Here is a 20837-nt window from a genome sequence, read left to right as displayed (position 1 = left end):
CGTACTGTTCAGCATCATAGGATCTTCGCTTCTGTCTCACTGGCTTGGTCTTGGGGTCAATACTTAAGCGATGACAGATGATATCAGGAGAGATGCCTGGCATGTCCTCGTATGACCAGTCGAAGACCTCAGTGTTCTCTTGCAAAAAAAAGATCAATGCCAACCGAATGGGTGGTGACAAAGTGGTGCCAATCTTCACCATGCGATCCAAATAATCTTTTGAGATAGAGACCTTCTCCAACTCTTCAGCGGGTTGTGCTTGCTGGGTGAAAGAGTCATCTCGAGGATCGTCGGGTTGACTGTTGCCCCCGTGAAGATCCAAGTTGGCTTCGTCTGGGCTGGTCTTTATGACTTGGTCATGTACATAAAGGTTTTCCTTGGGCACAAGCAGGTGCTATTGCTTGACCGAAGTGTTGTAACATGATCGTGCACTAAGTTGATCTCCTCTTATGTAACCATTCCCATAGGGGTTGGAAATTTCATCAACAACATATGTGTGGATACCATGGCCTTGAGATCATTGATGCCTGTGCGTCCCAAGATGACATTGTATGCCGTTGGGCAATCAACCACCAGGAAGTTAGTGGTAATGGTAGCTTAGTAAGGGCCTGTACCAATGGTGAAAGGTAAGTGTATGCTCCCCAAAGGTTGCACGATATCACCGGAGAAGCTTATCAGAGGGGAAATCGAGTGATCAAGCAAGTGTTCAGTTGCATTAAGTGCCCTGAAAGCTTCGGCTAACATGATATTGACCGAAGCCCCTGTGTCTACCAGGATTTGTCGTACTTCAAAGTTGGCTATGTGAGCTTCCATGATCAGTGGGTCGTTGTGAGGGTAGATGATACCTCTTTCTTCCTCAAGGTAGAAACATATTGGATCCTAGTTAGGCTTTTGATGCTTGCCTCCCTTGATGTCTTCTATGTGAAACACTTGGTGGCCAGACCTTGAAGCTCGTTCACTATTTTTCATGGCCCTGTTGGAAGATTTAGATATGAGTGTGCCACCACTTATGGAATATATCACATTCACCTGGCGTTGGTTACGGCTACCCCTTAGAGGGTGAAGGAGGAATTGATCAATTTTTCCTTCACGTGCCAAAGTTTCAATATGATGACGAATGGTGATACACTTTTCGCCTTCATGGCTGTTATACTCGTGGTAACAGCAAAATGTGCCCGTGTTCTTCGTAAATTTGTAATCCGAGTGCCTCGACTTTGGCTTCGGTATCAGGTGTGCTATGCTGGGGTAAATGGCCACACATGTGGCCTTCAAAGGTGTGTATGCCTCATACCTCGGGGTAAGGGCTGTCCTGACACGTGTTTGACCCACTGTGTTGACTGCCTGAGGTCGGGGATTATCGTGGTGATACCCTTGGTTATCGCGGTAGTGTGCATTACTCCTTTTACTAAAATGAGACTGGTGAGGATGGAAATCTTACCTTTTGCCCTGAGATTGATATGTCTGTTGACTTGGCGAAGTATTAAGTAAGGCAGGGGGAGGCACTGCTGCCGTTTAGAAGGTCGAGGTCTTCTCATTTGGTTGGATCTGGCTTCCACTCCCTAATTACTGATAAGGGGTGGTTGTGGGGGGTTTCCCTTGATATGTCTTTACCTCGGCGGAGGCATAGTTGTAAGCTTATGCCATCACCTTAGAGTAAGTCTTCCAAGTGTTGGCATTGATCATGTACTTGAAGAAACAATCACGTAGGCCTGCCGTGAAGGCCTTGAGGGTGATCTTGTCATCTACCTCAGCGCAACAAGAATACTCATGGCTGAAGCGACCGACATACTCTCGTAGTGACTCGTCTAGCTTCTGGTGAATAGTGTACAAGTCATCTGCAGAATGGAAACAATGGAAAATGTGTTGAGAAACAAACAGTTTCCTCAATTTCTCAAATGAGTCTATCGTCTCAGGTGGAAGATGGCAATATCAGTTTAGAGCTTCGCCAGAGAGGGTGGAGGGGAAGAGAAGACATCGATCTTCGTCGGTGTGCATCCGGTATGCCATGGTGGACTCAAAGAGGTTAAGGTGTTCAATCGGGTCCTCATTTCCAGTATAGAATTGCAAGCCAAGCTTCTGCTTTATCTTTGCTTGGAGGGGGTTTTGAGGATCCTCCTTGTAAGAGGGCCAGGCCTAGGTTGGTTCCAATCAGGTATCTCAGCTTGTCGTTTAGCCTTCAACTTGTTTACTTCCTTAAGAAGCTATAGGACAAGAGGGTCTTGTGTGGAGTCATGTACCACTGGAGCTTTCTTTCGTAAATCTACATCTCCTCTTGGAAGTAGGAAGGTTTGATCAAAATCATGTGATTTTTCCCTGGACTCGCCGTACTGACTTTCAAGGTATGTTTGTCGAAACATCTCTGAGTCCCCTATACCTTCGTGTTTCTCTAGGACATTGTTGCCCCTTCCCCAAATTAGTAGTCGGCATGGGACGTGGGAGGGGAACGAGTCTTTCAGAAACCCTTGGGTTATTGAACTTCGAGCTTATGTGGAGGGGATTCTCTCGACGTTGCTTTAGGAAGTCTCGACGGTCACGATAAAAGGCTTTCAATCCTTCCAACCTTTCTGCAAGGAGGTGTCTTCCTCCACTTCTCCTGCTTCGGGTCGAAGCAGCTGGGTTGAGAGAAGTTCATGTTGATCAATATTTTGATGATTAGGTCGCTCCTCATCAAGGATACCCATGTCGAAGGAAGGTGACCCTCCTTGTTGAGAGGCATCCAGATGATGGTTGATGTTCACAGGGGTAACGAGTTCACGTGTTTGAGTATGCCTAGTTTCGTGTAGCATCTCAAAGAGCTTCTCATACTGCTCCTGGATGACCTCATTCTTCATTGCTATCTTGTTGTTTTGAGATTCTAGCTCATCGACTTTAGCTTGAAGAGCAACTCTCTTTCCTTCTTTCTTTCGTTGCTTTGCACTAGGTGCAAGAGGGGTGCCATTCTGTGTGTTGTGGCTTCCTTCGCTCCCCATGTTGAAGAGGGATGCCTGGTCAAAAGAGAGTGTACGAATGGTGGAAACCAGCTTGGCAAAGCTGAAGATAGTGGGAATAAGTGTCGTTCCCATAGACGGCACCAAATGTTAATGCACAAAATCAGCGAGGCCTTTGGTACAATAGAAAATGTTAAGTTTGTGACCTTCGCTAGATTGCTCCGGTCACTAATGTGGATAAGTATGTAAATGGATAGAGACAGGGAAGCAAACACAAGATGTACGTGGTTCACCCAGATTGGCTACGTCCACGGAGTAGAGGAGTTCTCATTAATTGTGAAGGGTTTACACAAGTACATAGGTTCAAGCTCTCCTTTAGTGAGTACAAGTGAATGATTTAGTACAAATGACATTAGGAAATATTGTGAGCGAATGATCTCTATTTATAGAAGAGAGTTTCTAGTTTCATTCTGACATTGACATGTGTCGTGTTGTGATTGGCTTCTGTTGTTGACATGTGTCGCGCTATGATTGGCTTCTGATGTCGACACGTGTCGTGCTGTGATTGGCTTCCTGGTTGGAGGGAAACTCTTCTGGGTTATTGACGGTATAATGTTGACCGATGCTCAATAGTTTCGGGATTGGTAGAGTATGGTACAAACATAGTTCACAATAATTATTTCAAAGCATTCACAATAATCGTAAGCCATAATCAATTATATACGTTTATGGAATTATCAATCACACACACACACACATATATATATATATATATAATATACGATGGAAAGGAAAAGACTCACTCACCTAGAGTCCACACTATGGTTCCCTATCACGCACATCAAGGCGTCCCGAACGATTGGCATCTATGGCCAAATCCCATTTGACCTAGAAAGGCTCCAATTTTGCTAAAACCTTACGAAACCCTAGAATTGGGTGTGATTTGATTCGACCTTCAAACTTGCTTCAACGCCACCACCACTGCTTGGGCTTTGTTCCTAGGTTCTAGAGGAGTGTTTTGGTAGTGGTAATTGAATGAAATTGTTTCAGGTTTGGTGAATCTCGAGCAATCCTTCCCGCGACACCCATGGTCGTTTTTCCAACAAACTTCAACCAAAGTCCGTCAAATTTTGGATGGAAGTGGAAGAGGGAGGGCTAGGGTGGTGTTTCTAGGTAGTGGTTCAAGACAATTCACCGGAAATTGGCCAGAAAATGAACGAATTTGGCCTTGAAGCTTGGCCGGGTCGCACAGGTCAAGAAGAAGACCCGACTTCCCCCCTCCTTCACACCTTGCCTCATTTCCCTCCTTTCCCTTCTCCCTGGTTGGTCAGTTCCTCTCTTTCTCTCCTGCGATTGGGCAACAACCCATCTCTCTTCCCTTTGCCGTTTCCCTCTTCTTCTTTCCTCCTTCTTCAACTCTTTTTAAAATCACTACATGATAAATAAAATAAATACATTTGAAAAATACATAAATAGTGACCAAACCAAAAGTACTTCTCAGGTTTACAGTTCCGTAATATCGAGTACTGCAGGAAAACGCTAATGGATTAATTTATACACCTCGCTATACGTTGTCAACGGAAGTCAAAACCCTCGCCTCTAAGGGCATTTTCGTAAAGTCACACTTTTAAATTTTGTAAAACCGTAAGATTTGGGACGGGTTGTCACAATAGATAATATCGTCTAGTCAAAAAAAGAAAAAAGAAAAAAAAAAACATCAATAGAATATAAATTATTCTCAAAATCATAACCTAGTCGATAAATTCAAGGACCACACAAATAATTAACCTACTAATTGAATCAAGAATAAGTAAATAAAAAGATTAAGAATGTACCAAAGGTGACTTCATTGGAAAATTGTAACGGAAAGTAAGGAATTGCAGAGATAGGGATTTAATTGTGGATTCAAAAAAAAAAAACAAAAAAATTATTTTCTTGAGTAATAAGCACAAAGGCTAAAGGGAGACGGGAGATAAAACTAATTTATAATTTTTAGCATGAAACTTATTATTTATTACCTATCCTCTACTAAATATACATTAAATAATAACGTATTGAAATTGAGTGGGCTATAAGCATGAGTTTACAAAAGAATAGTGTTATTCACACACCCAATTTTACCTCCAACACACCCTTATTAAGTTTTTGCCATTGATCATCTTCAATTTATTCTATCCAACAGCCGAAAATTAAGAGAAGTGTGTGAGAAGTAAAAATGAGTGCATGGATATAGCACTACCCTTACAGAAAACCTCCCTAGGCTACAACCCACCTTAGTCTTGTGGATGACTCCGCTATTGAACAGAACATGAGGAGTTTTATGGTTAGTAAAAGAAAAAACAAGACATTGCTGTCAAAATTGACAGCAAGAGAAAATATGTCAATCCATGTTGATTTAAAATAGTTTAGTCCAACTAAATTATAATGCTTTTTTTAAACATTATAATAGCCACATAGAAATTGGCATTTTCTTTGAAAATGCTCTTAAACTTTATTGGTATTGGATTGCTTTCCTCTCCCCGTCCCCTCTTATTCTGCCTAGATGAAGAGTAGAGGCAAGCATGTCAAATTAACTAAGAAAGCAAACGATAAATTCAATTTCGACTAAATATGTTATAAGAAACAAAAGATGTATAAGACAATTTTAAGGATCGTAACAGATACAACTAGACGTACATGAAAATATTTTGTTATAACATACGTGCAAATAAAACCCTAACCTAGAAAATACGCTTAATTGCTATAATACTTCAGGCTAGACCTGGTATTTTAGATTCAACTGGTTGACCCTACTCAATCTACTTGGGTGGAAGCATAAAGGGTCGGGTCATTAATGATGAACCCGTTACTTAACCGTTAAATAATGGGTCATTTTGATATACCTGAGAAACTTGTTATCACCTGTTAACACCCGTTAATTGAAGGTGATTGTGTAATTTCAATAAAGACAAAGCCTAATGCGTCACCCCTCATTCACTACTTAGTGTTGAAGTTGTTAGAGTTTCCTAGTTTTTAGGGTTTCTTTCAAGTAGTGGTTAATAATCCCTACTCTTGACGGACAAGTAGTTTAGTTTGACTTAAGCTTTAGTCATGTACCACATAATTAGGGTTGTTAAATGTGGGCTGTTTTGTTTTCAATTTCAGTTTCTTTGTAAGCCTATTTATGGTTGGTTTGGGATTGCGGTGCTTTAAAAAAAAAAAAAAAAAAAAAGCTTATTAAAAAATCTGGAACTTTAAATGTGATTGGTAATGACACACCCCAACTAGGGTCGAGGCATGTTGGTCGACACTCGAAGGTGACGTAGCCAAAAGGAAAGTGATGCATAAAATATGGACAAATTTAAACCAAAGCTAGCATTTATTTAACCTAATAAAGAGAGTGCGTAGTAATGGGAAGAACCCATGAAACATAAGTAGTCAGAGCATAGATGACAGTACGACATAAGTAGAGTAGTCGAATCTAGTTAACGTACTTATTACACAACCGGAAATAAGGTCCTACATTTATTTTGGGGAAGGTCATAATCGCTAGAGATCCCTCATACGCCATAGAGAATTCAGCTAACTAAGTCCTGGAGGGGCGAAAAACAAAAGGTGTGAGTGGGCAAAAACAAAGGTTTATGAAACACATTTATTTTCTGAACATACTAACCCCTCGCCATAAAACAAGTATAGTTTCCAGAAAATCATACTACGTGTTTGTACCATACTTAGGGCCTCCGTATTTAGATCTCGTATACATACTTGGGGGACTCAAATGTAATTATGTAATATATGAAGGGGTAAATATGTAATAAGTGAGGAGCCCTTAATCTATAAAAGGGACTCCTCACCCTCACAATCCTCAAGCCTCACATCCCCTAAATGAGGGTCTCATCCTCACATACGAATCTCTCTCTCCCTCACAATCCTCTCAGAAACTGAGAAATACAATATAAGTGTGGACGTAGCCCAAACATTGGGGTGAACCAAGATACATCTTGTGTTCTTTACTTTCTTGCAGATTCATGGTCGGATTGATGTTGTTCCAAGACCCCTCCGGTTTTGTGCATCAACATTTGGCGCCGTCTGTGGGAAACGACACAAAAAGCTATGTCGGTTCTCTTTCAATTTTCACCTCCACCGTGAATCTGCAGAAACCAAGAACCAAGTCGACAAACCTACCTCAGAAAACCAAGATATGTCAATTGGGTGTGCTTTATTGTTCTCAAATTTTGAAGGAAAATCAAATCATCATCGTCTTCCCCAAATCCAAAACCCTTTCAAAACCCTAGATAGGCCTGCTGAAGGCAGAAATCGCCAAGAAACGGCAGAGACTCAAAGAAGACAACAGCGGCAAGCGATTCTTCAAACGCTCCAAGATCGAGCAGAAGCAAATCTAGAAGCTTCGTGAGCAAGAGAAACGCGAATTAGAAGCCAAAGCTCAGCGCCAAGCCACCGCGCCCAACTTCGCCTCTGTAAGCGGCTTTTTCGCCGTTAAATCAAACTCTAATTCCGCCTCAGCCTCATCCTCCGGCAACACATCCTCCAACACCGCTGCGTCTAAATCGTTAACCGATGAGCAAAACATCGACAAGATGAACCTTCCGAAACAGGAGGTTGTCCGCTGGCTTCGGTTTCTCAAGTAGCCAATCACTTTCTTTGGTAAAGATGGTGATGCTCGGCTCGACCGGCTCAAGTACGTGCTGAAAGCTGGTTGTTCGAGGTTGACAGTGACATGACGAAGGGGCAGACGAACGATGTCCTTCGTGATATTGTAGAGCTGAGGAAGCGGTAGAAGTCAGGGCTTGTGAGCAAGCGGCAGAAGACGGAGGTTGATAGCGGTGTGAAAGATGGTGAGGGCGGGGTCCGGGAAGACGATTTGAGCGTGGATGGGTGCTCGAGCGGCATCGATGTTGATAAGGATTTGAAGCGAATGAAGACGAATTTCGAGGAGTTGTGTGATGAAGATAAGATCTTGGTGTTCTTCAAGAAGCTGTTGAATGAATGGAACCAGGAGTTGCGTGAGATGCCGGATGCGGAAAGGAGAACTGCTAAGAGGAAGTCCTTGGTTGATACATTCAAGTAATGCGCACGCTACTTGCATCCTCTTTTCAAGTTCTGCAGGAAGAAGGAATCCAGTGCAGTGTGCCTCCTCACATGTTACGCTAATCTCCCTCCTTCACCACAAAACCCATAAGTGATCTCTGATCCCGCCGCACAAGTCTTTATACCCACCGTGCCTCCACAAGTTTATGCTCGCCACCAGGAACCCATTCTCCTCGGTCGTCGAATCTCTCCTCATCATTTGCGTTTCAACGGTTCTTAGGGCTTGGGGCTAATGGTGCAGCTGGCTCCCTATGATGGTGGTCCCCAACGACTGCTTTACTTTTTTTTATATTATTTAATATGCTCTACTATTCCACTATCCCATAGGATAACATGATTAAAGATAAGAAGATGCCCAAACATTGGGAATTATGCAACCTACTGTAGGTCCTGATGGAAAGAGGAAAAAGCTGGAGAGTAACATGCAATCCGCTGTCAAGTGGGTCGTCCACTGCGCCTATGCAGAAAAAGAAACGAAGCGGGGAGATCAAGAAAAGCAGAAAGTAAAGCAAAAAGCAAAAGAAAATAAAAACAAGCAAACATAATTGCGGTGGTGATGGCATGCAAAAAAGGGAATTATGGGCATGACCTATTGAGCAGAGGGTCGGATTTATTTTTTAATGATGTGATTTATTTTTCTTATCTTTCGGAGACATCTGTATAACCCTATCAAAGGGTAATAATTAAAAAATGGCAAGCCTAAAATAATGGGTTGGAATGTTATGTGGAAGGCGAAGGCCCATATGCCCAAAAGAGCTAGGCCCTATGGCTCCAAAATTATTCGACACCCTATCGCTATTATCACCAACCAGATGATCAAAAGTACATCCAGTACTCCAAAATTATTCGGCAGTCTGCCGCTATTATCACCAACCAGGTGATCAAAAGTACGTCCAATATTACAAAAAATTATTCGGCAGCCTGCCACTATTATCACCAACCAGGTGATCAAAAGTACGTCAAGTATTCCAAAATTATTCGGCAGCCTGCCGCTATTATCACCAATTAGGTGATCAAAAGTACGCCCAGTACTCCAAAATTATACATGAGCATCACTCATGTCAATCATACATTAACATTCATGAGCATCACTCATGTCAATCATACATAAACATTCATGTCAACATTCATGAGCATCACTCATGTAATCATACATAAACATTCATGTCAACATTCATGAGCATCACTCATGTCAACATTCATGAGCATCACTCATGTCAACATCCATGAGCATCACTCATGTCAATCAACATAAACATTCATGAGCATCAGTCATGTCAATCAGCTTCGAAAGCTTTATTTACAGAGCTCTAGCTTCGAGAGCTCCAGCTTCAAAAGCTTCATTTACAAAGCTCCAGCTTCAAAAGCTTCACTTACAAAGCTTCACTTACAAAGCTTCACTTACAAAGCTTCACCTACAAAGCTTCAGTGCAGGGTATACAAATACCGCCTCCAAACAACCGCCACTTCGGCCCATACATGGATTCAATTTGAAGTCTCCAGCTAACAGACTCTATTGACCGAAGACTTGGGGGACTACATTATGTACCATATATTGGGCCTCAACTGGGCCTCATGAAAAATACTTGGGGGACTCTAGCCCATTATTTATGTACTGAGGAGCGAACCCTTATTCTATAAAATGGACTCCCTCACTTTCATTAGAGAGTACCCATTACTTATGTATTGAGGAGCGAGCCCTTATTCTATAAAAGGGACTCCCTCACTATCATTAGAGAGCAATGCCACCTGCTGAGCAACTGCCTTGTCGCGAGCATCAACTCTTAGCCCATCACTTATGTATTGAGGAATGAGCCCTTATTCTATAAAAGGGACTTCCTCACCATCATTAGAGAGCATCGCCGCCTGCTGAGCAACCGCCTCACCGCGAGCATCACTCCTAACCCATCACTTATGTATTGAGGAGCGAGCCCTTATTCTATAAAAGGGACTCCCTCACCATCATTAGAGAGCATCGCCGCCTGCTGAGCAACCGCCTCGCCGCGAGCATTAACTCTTAGCCCATCACTTATGTATTAAGGAGCGACCCCTTATTCTATACAAGGGACTCCTTCACCATCATTAGAGAGCATCGCCACCTGCTGAGCAACCGCTTCGCCATGAGCATCACTCTTAACCCTCACTTATGTATTGAGGAGCGAGCCCTTATTCTATAAAAGGGACTCTTTCACCATTATTAGAGAGCATCGCTGCATGCTAAGGAGCCGTCTCGCCGCTAGCTTCAGTTCTAGCCCATCATTTATGTATTGAGGAGCAAGCCCTTATTCTATAAAAGGGACTCCCTCACCTTTAACGCCACAAGCCGAGCCAACCAAGGCAACATAAGCCACAAGCCGAGCAGCCTCGCATTATGTACTATTTCTAGTTGAACATCATTTCAAATTAGGCACCGTCTCATATCGAGTATCAGTTCTAGACGACATCTAGTTACTTCGGCCCACACATGGACTGAATTTCAAGTCTCCAGCCAAAAGACTCTATTAACTGAAGACTTTAGGGACTACTGTTTGTACCATACTTAGGGCTTCCGTATTTAGATCTCATATAAATACTCGGGGGACTCAAATGTAATTATGTAATAAATGAAGGGGCAAATATGTAATAAGTGAGGAGCCATTAGTCTATAAAAGGGACTTCTCACCCTCACAATCCTCAAGCCTCACATCCCCTAAATGAGGCTCTCATCCTCACATACAAACCTCTATCTCCCTCACAATCCTCTCAGAAACAGTGAAATACAATATCATTGTGGACATAGCCCAAACATTAGGGTGAACCACGATACATCTTGTGTTATTTACTTTCTTCCAGATTCACGGTCGGATTGATGTTGTTCCAAGACCCCTCCGGTTTTGGGCATCAATATTTCTTAATGTCATTTGTACTAAATCATTCACTAGTACTCACTAAAGGAGAGCTTGAACCTATGTACTTGTGTAAACCCTTCACAATTAATGAGAACTTCTCTACTCCGTGGACGTAGCCAATCTAGGTGAACCACGTATATCTTGTGTTTGCTTCCCTGTCCCTATCCATTTACATACTTATCCACACTAGTGATCGAAGCAATCTAGCGAAGGTCACAAACTTAACACTTTCTGTTGTACCAAAGTCCTCACTGATTTTATGCATCAACATTTGGTCCTCTCCCATGTAAGCTCAAAGATCAATAACCCAAGGGTCTCTGAAAGACTCGGTCCACTCCCATGTCCCAGGCTGGCTACCAATTTGGGGAAGAGGCAACAAGTCCTAGAGAAACACGAAGGTATAGGGGACTCAGAGATGTTCCGACAGACATACCTTGGAAGTCAGTACGACGAGTCCAAGGAAAAATCACATGCTTTTGATCAAACCTTCATACTTCCAAGAGGAGATGGAGATTTACGAAAGAAAGCTCCAGTGGTACATGACTCCACTCAGGACCCTCTTGTCCTACAGCTTCTTAAGGAAATAAACAAGTTAAAGGTTGAACGACAAGCTGAGATACCTGATTGAAACCTACCTAGGCCTGGCCCTCTTACAAGGAAGATCCTCGACACCCCCTCCAAGCAAAGACAAAGCAGAAGCTTGGCTTGCAACTATATACTGGAAAGAATGACCCAATTGAACACCTTAACCTTTTTTAGTCCACCATGGCATACCAGATGCACACCGATGAAGAGCAATGTCTTCTCTTCCCTTCTACCCTCTCTAGTGGAGCTCTAAACTGGTATTGCCATCTTCCACCTAAGATGGTAGACTCATTTGAGGAATTGAGGAAACTGTTTGTTTCTCAACACATTTTCTAGACTGATTGCTTGCACTCTGCGGATGACTTGTACATTATTCGCCAAAAGCCAAACGAGTCATTACGTATGTATGCTAGCCGCTTCAGCCAGGAGTATTCCCGTTGTGCCGAGGCAGACGACAAGACTGCCCTCAAAGCCTTCATGGCAGGCCTATGTGACTGTTTCTTTAAGTACATGATTAATGCAAACATTTGGAAAACTTACTCTGAGGTGATGGCCCAGGCTTATAACCATGCCTCCACCGAGGTAAGAACATACTAAGGGAAACCCCCCATAGCCACCCCTTATCACCAAGTAGGGAGTGGAAGCCAAATCTAACCAAATAAGAAGACCTCGACCTTCCAAACGGCAGCAATGCCTCCCCCTGCCTTACTTAATACTTTGTCAAGTCAACAGACATATCAATCTCAGGGCAAAAGGAAAGATTTCCATCCTCACCAGTCTCATTTTAGTAAAAGAAGTGAGGAACACTACCGCAATAACCAAGGGTATCGCCATGATAATCCCCGACCCCAGGCAGTTAACACAGTGGGTTAAGCACATGTTAGGACAGCCCCTACCCCAAGGTATGAGGCGTGGCCATTTACCCCAGCATAACACACCTGATACCGAAGCCAAAACCAAGGCACCTGGATTACAAGCCCACGAAGAACACGAGCACATTTTGCTGCTACCACGAGCATAACGGCCATGACGGCGAGAAGTGTATCACCTTTCATGATCATATTAAAGCTTTAGCATGTGAAGGAAAAATTGATCAATTCCTCCTTCACCCTCCAAAGGGTAACCGTAACTAATGCTAGGTGAATGTGATATATTCCATAAGTGGTGGCACACCCATATCTAAATCTTCAAACAGGGCCATGAAAAATAATGAACGAGCTTTAAGGTCTAGCCATGAAGTGTTTCATATAGAAGACATCAGGGGAGGTAAGTATCAAAAGCCTAACTGGGATCCAATATGTTTCTACCCTGAGGAAGAAAGAGGTATCATCTACCCTCACAACGACCCACTGATTGTGGAAGCTTACATAGCCAACTTTAAAGTACGATGAATCCTGGTAGACACGGGGGCTTCGGTCAGTATCATGTTTGTTGAAGCTTTCAGGGCACTTAATGTAGCTGAACACTTGCTCAATCACTCGATTTCCCCTCTGATAAGCTTCTTCGGTGATATCGTGCAACCTTTGGGGAGTATACACTTACCTTTCACCATTGGTACAGGCCCTTACACAGCTACTATTACCACTAACTTCCTGGTGGTTGATTACCCAATGGCATACAATGATCTCAAGGCCATGGTATCCACACATATGTTGTTGATGAAATTTCCAACCCTCTATGGCAATGGTTACATCAAATGAGATCAACTTAGTGCACGATCATGTTACAACACTTCAGTCAAGTAATAGCACCTGCATGTGCCCAAGGAAAACCTTTTTATACATGACCAAGTCATAAAGACCAGCCCAGACGAAGCCAACTTAAATCTTCACGGTGGCAATAGTTAACCCGACGATCCTCGAGATGACTCTTTCACCCAGCAAGCATAACCCACTGAAGAGTTGGATAAGGTCTCTATCTCAAAAGATTATCCGGATCGCATGGTTAAGATTGGCACCACCTTGTCAGCACCAATTCGGTTGACATTGATCTCTTTTTTGCAAGAGAATACTGAGGTCTTCGCCTGATCATACGAGGACATGTTATGCATATCTTCCGATATCATCTGTCATCGCTTAAGTATTGACCCCAAGATCAAGCCAGTGAGACAGAAGCGAAGATCTTATGACGCTGAACGGTACGAGGCAATAAAGGTAAAAGTTGAAAAACTCAAAGGCACAGGCTTCGTCCGTGAAGTCAATTATCCAACATGGGTAGCAAATGTTGTCCTTGTTAAGAAGAATCCAACCAAGGAAAACTTTATGCTCCAAAAGGCCTTGTGGAGAATGTGTATCGATTACACCAACCTAAACCCTAGCTTTCCTCTTCCTCTCATAGACAGACTTATAGACTCTACGGCAGGGTGTGAACTCCTGAGCTTCATGGATGCTTACTTAGGATACAACCAAATCCTCATGAACCCTCCGGACCAAGAACACACAGCCTTGACTACTGACAGGGGACTATATTGCTATAAAGTCATGCCCTTCGGCCTAAAGAATGCAAGAGCGACTTATCAGAGACTGGTTAATTCAATGTTCGTCGAACAGATTGGGAAGAGCATGGAAGTTTACATTGATGATATGCTAGTCAAGAGCAAACATGCTGACCAACACATCACCAACTTATCTGAAACTTTCACTAATTTGAAGAGGTATCGAATGAGGTTGAACCCTAACAAATGTTCCTTCGGCGTAGGCTCTGTCAAATTCTTAGGCTTCATGATAAGCCAACGAGGCATTGAGTCTAATCCCGAGAAGATCAAAGCAATCCTCGACATTAAGGAACCGGTAACTTCAAAAGACATTCAAAGCCTTACTGGCAAGGTGGCAGCCTTAACTAGGTTCATCTCTAAGGCCACAGACAGATATGCTCATTTCTTCAAAGCACTTAAGGGAAGTAAGAAGTACATTACATGGACTGATGAATGTGCTAAGGCATTCAAGAACCTCAAAGACTACATAAGTAAAGCCCCTTTGCTCTCCAAACCTGAGGTTGGTGACATGTCATTATCTATCTGTCGGTATCGGCTTCAGCAGTAAGTTTCGTTCTCATTCGAAATGATGGTAATGTCCAATGGCCTATCTATTACGCTAGCAATGCCTTACAAGATGCAGAGACACGATACTCCAAAATTGAGAAATTGGCTCTAGCATTGGTCAAGTCTGCTCGAAAACTTCGCCCTTACTTCCAAGCACACTCCATCATCGTGCTTACCAATCATCCTCTTCGACAAATACTCCAAAGTCCTGACACTTTCGGGCAAATGATCAAATGGGCGATAACATTAGGTGAGTTTGACATCTCCTACCAACCAAAGCCAGCTGAGAAGGGCCAAGCAGTGGCAAACTTCATCGCCCACTTCACATATCCTGTTGACATTGTTTCTACGCCTAAAGAAGTGGTTTCATTATCCTCGGAAGCTCAGAAAATAGAACCAACGGCCCAAGCATGGAGTCTATATGTTGATGGCTCATCCAACCAACAGGGTTGTGGAGTAGGACTAGTCCTTACAACCCCTGACAAAGTGGCGATAAAGTATGCTCTTCATTTCAAATTCAAGGCGTCGAACAATGACGCCGAATATGAAGCCATCTTAGCAGGCTTACGTTTGGAATTGATATCTTCAATGACTCCCAATTGGTGGTTAACCAGGTCACCAACAACTTTGACGCTAACGATAGCTCTATGGCAGCATATCTAGCACAAACACAATTGTTGCTTAAGCACTTCCACTACCAGATCACCCAAATTCCTCGAGCGACAAACAGTCATGCAGATGTTTTGGCTCGCCTCGCCTCAGCGGTGGAAGACAAGATTGGGAGAAAAATTCAGGTCAAATTGTTGGTAGCACCAAACACCATGGTTGAGGAAGTGTGCAACTTACAACAGGGGGATAGTTGGATTGCCCCGATTTATAGATTCCTTGCTCATGGCACCCTTCCAAATGAAGAAGTCCAAGCTAAGCAGATTCGGTACAAGGCTACCCATTACTTGATCATTAATGACCAACTCTACAAACGGGGCTTAACCTACCATACCTAAGATGCCTTACGCCCGCAAAGGCGGAAATTGTCCTTCGGGAAATACATGAAGGAGTCTGCGGAGATCATACTGGATCTCGATCCCTAACACACAAGGCTTTTTGCCAAGGATATTACTGGACAACACTCCACCAAGATGCCATCAGAATATCCCGCTCATGTGATAAGTGTCAACGCTACGCAACTATTCCTCACTCCCCTCCCGAGCCGCTCATTCATATGATCAGCCCTTGTCCTTTCGCCCAATAGGGACTTGATTTGATCCGCCCAATGCCTGCCGGGAAGGGTAAGGTTCGCTATGCAATCGTTACAGTTGACTACTTCACAAAGTGGGCCGAAGTAAAACCCTTGGCAACCATTATTGAGGCAAAAATAGAAGACTTTGTATGGAAGAACATCCTTTGCAGATTCGGCATTCCCAATGCCATAGTACTGACAACGGCCGACAGTTCGACAACAATAAGTTCAGGATGTTATGCTCTAAGTTCAACATCAACTTATGTTTTGCCTCCCCAGCTCATCCCCAGTCTAATGGACAAGTTGAAGCCATCAACAAAATAATCAAGCGGACTTTGAAAACCAGCTTGGACAAGCCTAAAGGTTGTTGGCCAGAATTTGTACCCTAAGTTCTTTGGTCATACCGCACTTTATATCAGACATCAATAGGAGAAACCCCATTCTCACTTGCCTTTGGTACAGAGAAAGTTGTCCCAGTTAAGCTTGAGCAAGCAACATTCTGAGTCCAGAACTACGTGCAAAGCGAAAATGACAAACAATTTACCCTCAACTTAGATCTAGTCGAGGAACACAAAAACCAGGCTCATTTGAGGAATGTCGCCTACAAGCAGCGCATCTCCAACTACTATGACTTAAGGGTCAAACCTCGTTCTTTCAAAGTGGGGGACTGGGTATTAAAGATAAGATTACTCTGCGATAAAGTCCCGAGTGAAGGAACACTTAGTCCAAACTGGGATGGACCGTTTGAAGTTGTTGGCATCAATCGCCCTAGCTCCTACAAGCTTAGAAGCTCCAATGGCAAGACCCTTGGCCATCCATAGAACGCTGATCACTTAAAGTACTATTACAAGTAAACTCACATTGTACAAGTGTTAAGCTTCAGCTGTTAGGCATCCTATGTAACGAAGACTATTTGGCATGAATTCAATAAAGAGGTGATTTAGACAACTCGGTCCTAATCCTCTTACATTCCTAGCAATGAAACACTTGGGTTCAAAGCTTCAACATGAATGCTTCTAACATGAAACAAAGTCTAAGTATATGTCAACAAGACTATACAAATAAACGAACAGCTTCACAGTATATTCGTCCAATCATACATTCCAACACATTCATACATAAGCCAACTATGTTTTGAAAGGGTTCAATATACTTTGTGTCATTCGACACTTGCTACAATGTGCCTAGACACCTTGCCCTTATTCTTACCAACCAGGTGATGAAATGTGAAGAAGGAACTCATCTTCATGCCACCAACCAAGTGATGAAATGTACAACCCGTACTCTCCTTCATGCCACCAACCAGGTGATGAAATGTATAACCCATACTCTAATATCATTTGGTAACTTGCCATTCATGCCACCAACCAGGTGAAGAAAGAAAATGGTGAAGTTTTGTTACTTTGAAAACTTGGCTACTAGCAAGACACCTCCTTCGTCAACTCCCTCGACCGGAGACTTGGGGGACTCCTACCATATGCTACTGCACCTTGATACTCGGAAGTCTCATGACCACTCAGTGACTTGGATTTTTTCAAGTCTCCAACCAAGAAGTTTTCCTCACTTGGGAAATTAAGGGAGCACTACCTCAACCTACATGCTTCACTCACAAAACTTCAACATACAAGCTTCAACAAAAGGAAAAATTCCAAGAACTTAGTGAAGAATGCCTTCATGTATTTAACACAATGCGTTGAAATGAAGTAAAACTTGTTTATTGATATCTCCGATAAGTTACAAATATGTACATATACATGAATCAAATAAACAAACAAAAGGGAGCCTTCACAAAGGTTGCTCAGGAGAAGTCTCAGCAGTCAGCGGAGCCCCAGAAAGAGGAGGCACCAAAGGGTGATTATTCGGAGCCTCAGTACTAGGCAGAACCCCAGAAGGAAAAGGCACTGAAGGTTGATCATTTAGAGCTTCATTACACGGTACAGCCCCAGAAGACGAAGGCAATAAATGCCTTTGGAACAAACCCACAAACCTATGATGATCAAGTAAAATCTGACCATTCGATTCCTGCAGCTAGTCGAGCTTCCTCTTCATGTTTGTAGCCTAGTCATTGATGCAATGAAAGTTAAGCACTCAAATTAAACCCTCTTTTGACAATTGTAGTTTATGGATAAGTAGGGATCGTTCTGGACCGGGGATTAGGAGGGATTGCTAATCTAAACTAAACTGACTTATAAAAAGAAACTTAAAAACACTTAACTAGACTCTATAGACTCAAAACACTTAAAAACACAAACTAAAACAGATTCTAACTAATTAGACATACTAAAGTAAAGGGGGATTGGGTTTTGGACGAAAATAAAGTAAAACAAAACAGAAACTATAACTAAACAGATTTGCACGAAATTGGTTGTTTTGGATGGATGATAGGCTAGCTAGAAGGTCTTTCTCCACACATGACACACTTGCATACAAATCAATCTCCAATTGCTTTTCAATAAACTATGATGCTCAACACCCCATATTAACCGTGATGCACAAATTAACCCTTAGATTTTCCTTTACTCATTGAATTGGATGAATGCATGCGACAACCCAAATCATTCTCTAAAAGTCCCCTATATGAATGCATAATAGAGATACAATTAAACATCATTACGTTCCATGAAAATCATAAGCGTTGACGAGGCAATTGTAACTATGAATGCATGATACGTTTGCCAATAATTCAATTAACGCGATTGTGACAAGCAACCTTCACTACTCATGAATATAAACTTGTAACGATTAGGTGAAACTTATTTATATCCTAGCATCAAATTCATGCATGAAAACTAAGTATGCATCCTTAATAAACATACACAAATCCGTTATGAATAAAATAGATAATTGAATTGCAATCACAACTTATCAAATCACAATTGGAAGAAATCAATTCATATTGCAAATATATTCATGGTTTCGAATTCTCCTCTAGCCAAAAGAGGTTTAGTTCCTCATACTTGCAATTAAACAGAAACAATTGAAATTAAACATTGAAAACCAAAGTAGAATACACCTAGAATGCTCCAGCAATCCAAATTGAATGACTAGCATAACTCCAAGCAATCCTCCTTCCTTGCAAATATGCGGCACCAAGGTGTGAGTGGTGAATGGATGGTCTCTTCTGGTGGTGGATGGATATAGGTGAGTTATGGTAAAGGGTAGAGAGTTGTGTAGATGATGTGGTGTCTTTGGATGATGGCCCCCCAATTACGGTGAAGGGTGGACGTATTTATAGGCTAGGGAGATGAGTGTATGGAGTTGTAATGAGTGGATGTAATGGGTGTAGTGGGTAAGTGTTGTGGTAATGAGTGGATGTAATGGGTGTAGTGGATGAATGTTTGGTAATGAGTGGATGTAATGGGTGTAGTGGGTGGATGTTTGGTAATGAATGAATGTAATAGGTGTAGTGGATTAGTGTTTGGCAATGAGTGGATGTAATGGGTGTAGTGGATGGATGTTTGGAGAATGGATGTGTTGGGTGAAATGAGTGGATGTAGTCGTAGGTGAATGTGTTGGGTGAAATGAGTGGATGTAGTGGTAGGTGAATGTGTGTGTTGGGTGAAATGAGTGTGCTAAAATGGTTATTTATAGGGAGAGGATGATGCACAAACTTCAAATTTCGTCCATTCCTTTTGCTCTAAGCATATGCCATTCATTCCATGCCTAAAAATGCTCCAAAATGCTCCAAAATGCACTTATTTGCCACATTAACCCTTTGGACCTACAAACACACGAAAATAGCTTAAAATACTAAATTAACTACGAACTAACAACATAAATGCCAAGAAACAAGCTAACTAAGTCGCATAAATATGGTCCTATCAGTCATGTGCGATCCTGTGCAACTGTTTCTTCTCATGATTGAGCCCTCTGATCTCCTGTTTGAGACTTATCACTTCAGCCGCCAATGATTCAACTTGGCGGGTTCAAGCAAATAGGCGTTGGGCCATATTAGACACAGAACCTGCACACTGAACACTGAGAGCCAGAGAATCCTTAACAGCCAACTCATCAGACCGTTTGGAAAGTAGTCTGTTATCTTTGGAAGTGAGAAGGTTCCTGGCCACCACTGCAGCTGTCATATCATTCTTCATCACAGAGTCCCTAACGGTAAACCAGTAGGCGATAAGAAGGACGGTCACCATATGTTGTCTTGAGAAGGCATGGCTACCTCTTCACCAAATTTCAAGTCAAAACGACGATCGGATGGGCCAGACATTCTCAAAAATGATGAAGGAGAAATGAGGTGCAATAAATCTCTGAAGTAAAGGGAAAATTCCTACAAGCAATAACTCTCTAAATGTACTTTTTGCACACAATTGGTGCCTTTATAAAAGAAAAGGTAACATGGTCATTGGTTCAAAAATCAAAGAGGCACCACTCTCCATATTTTGAAGAGGCACCACTTTCCACACGCAACATCAGCTTCTCAGGTACCACAAATAACTTTGCCAAAGATCTCTGACAAAGTTTAGACACATAAATTTTGAAGGTCTAGCTACCTTACTATTACCCACAAGGGTAAAGGAACAGCACCACTGCTTGATAGCTAGAAAGTCCCTATGTGTGTCAACCTCCGTGCTCCGTGGCAAGGCAGATTGGCAAAAATGCCCAACCTTTACTCACATTCGAGAAAACATTCCCAACAAGATTGCCTGCTCAAAAATCGAAGAGGCACCGCTCTCCAAATCTCGAGAGCCAAACTCCCAACAGGATTACTTGCTTAAAAATCGAAGAGGCACCGCCCTCCGAATCTCGAGAGCCAGACTCCCAACAGGATTACTTGCTCAAAAATTGAAGAGGCACATCTCTCTGAATCTCGAGAGCCAGACTCCCAAAAGGATTACTTGCTCAAAAATTGAAGAGGCATCGCTCTCCGAATATTAAGAGCCAGACTCCCAACAGGATTACTTTCTCAAAAATTGAAGAGGTGCCGCTATCTGAATCTCGAGAGCCAAACTCCCACCAGGATTACTTTTCCAAAAATTGATGAGGCACTGCTATCCGAATCTCGAAAGCCAGACTCCTTCCAGGATAGCTTTCTCAAAAATCGAAGAGGCACTGCTCTC

Source organism: Malus sylvestris, chromosome 4 (assembly GCF_916048215.2).
Source record: "Malus sylvestris chromosome 4, drMalSylv7.2, whole genome shotgun sequence".
Lineage (NCBI taxonomy): Eukaryota > Viridiplantae > Streptophyta > Magnoliopsida > Rosales > Rosaceae > Malus > Malus sylvestris.
Note: the sequence above shows the minus strand (reverse complement) of the source record.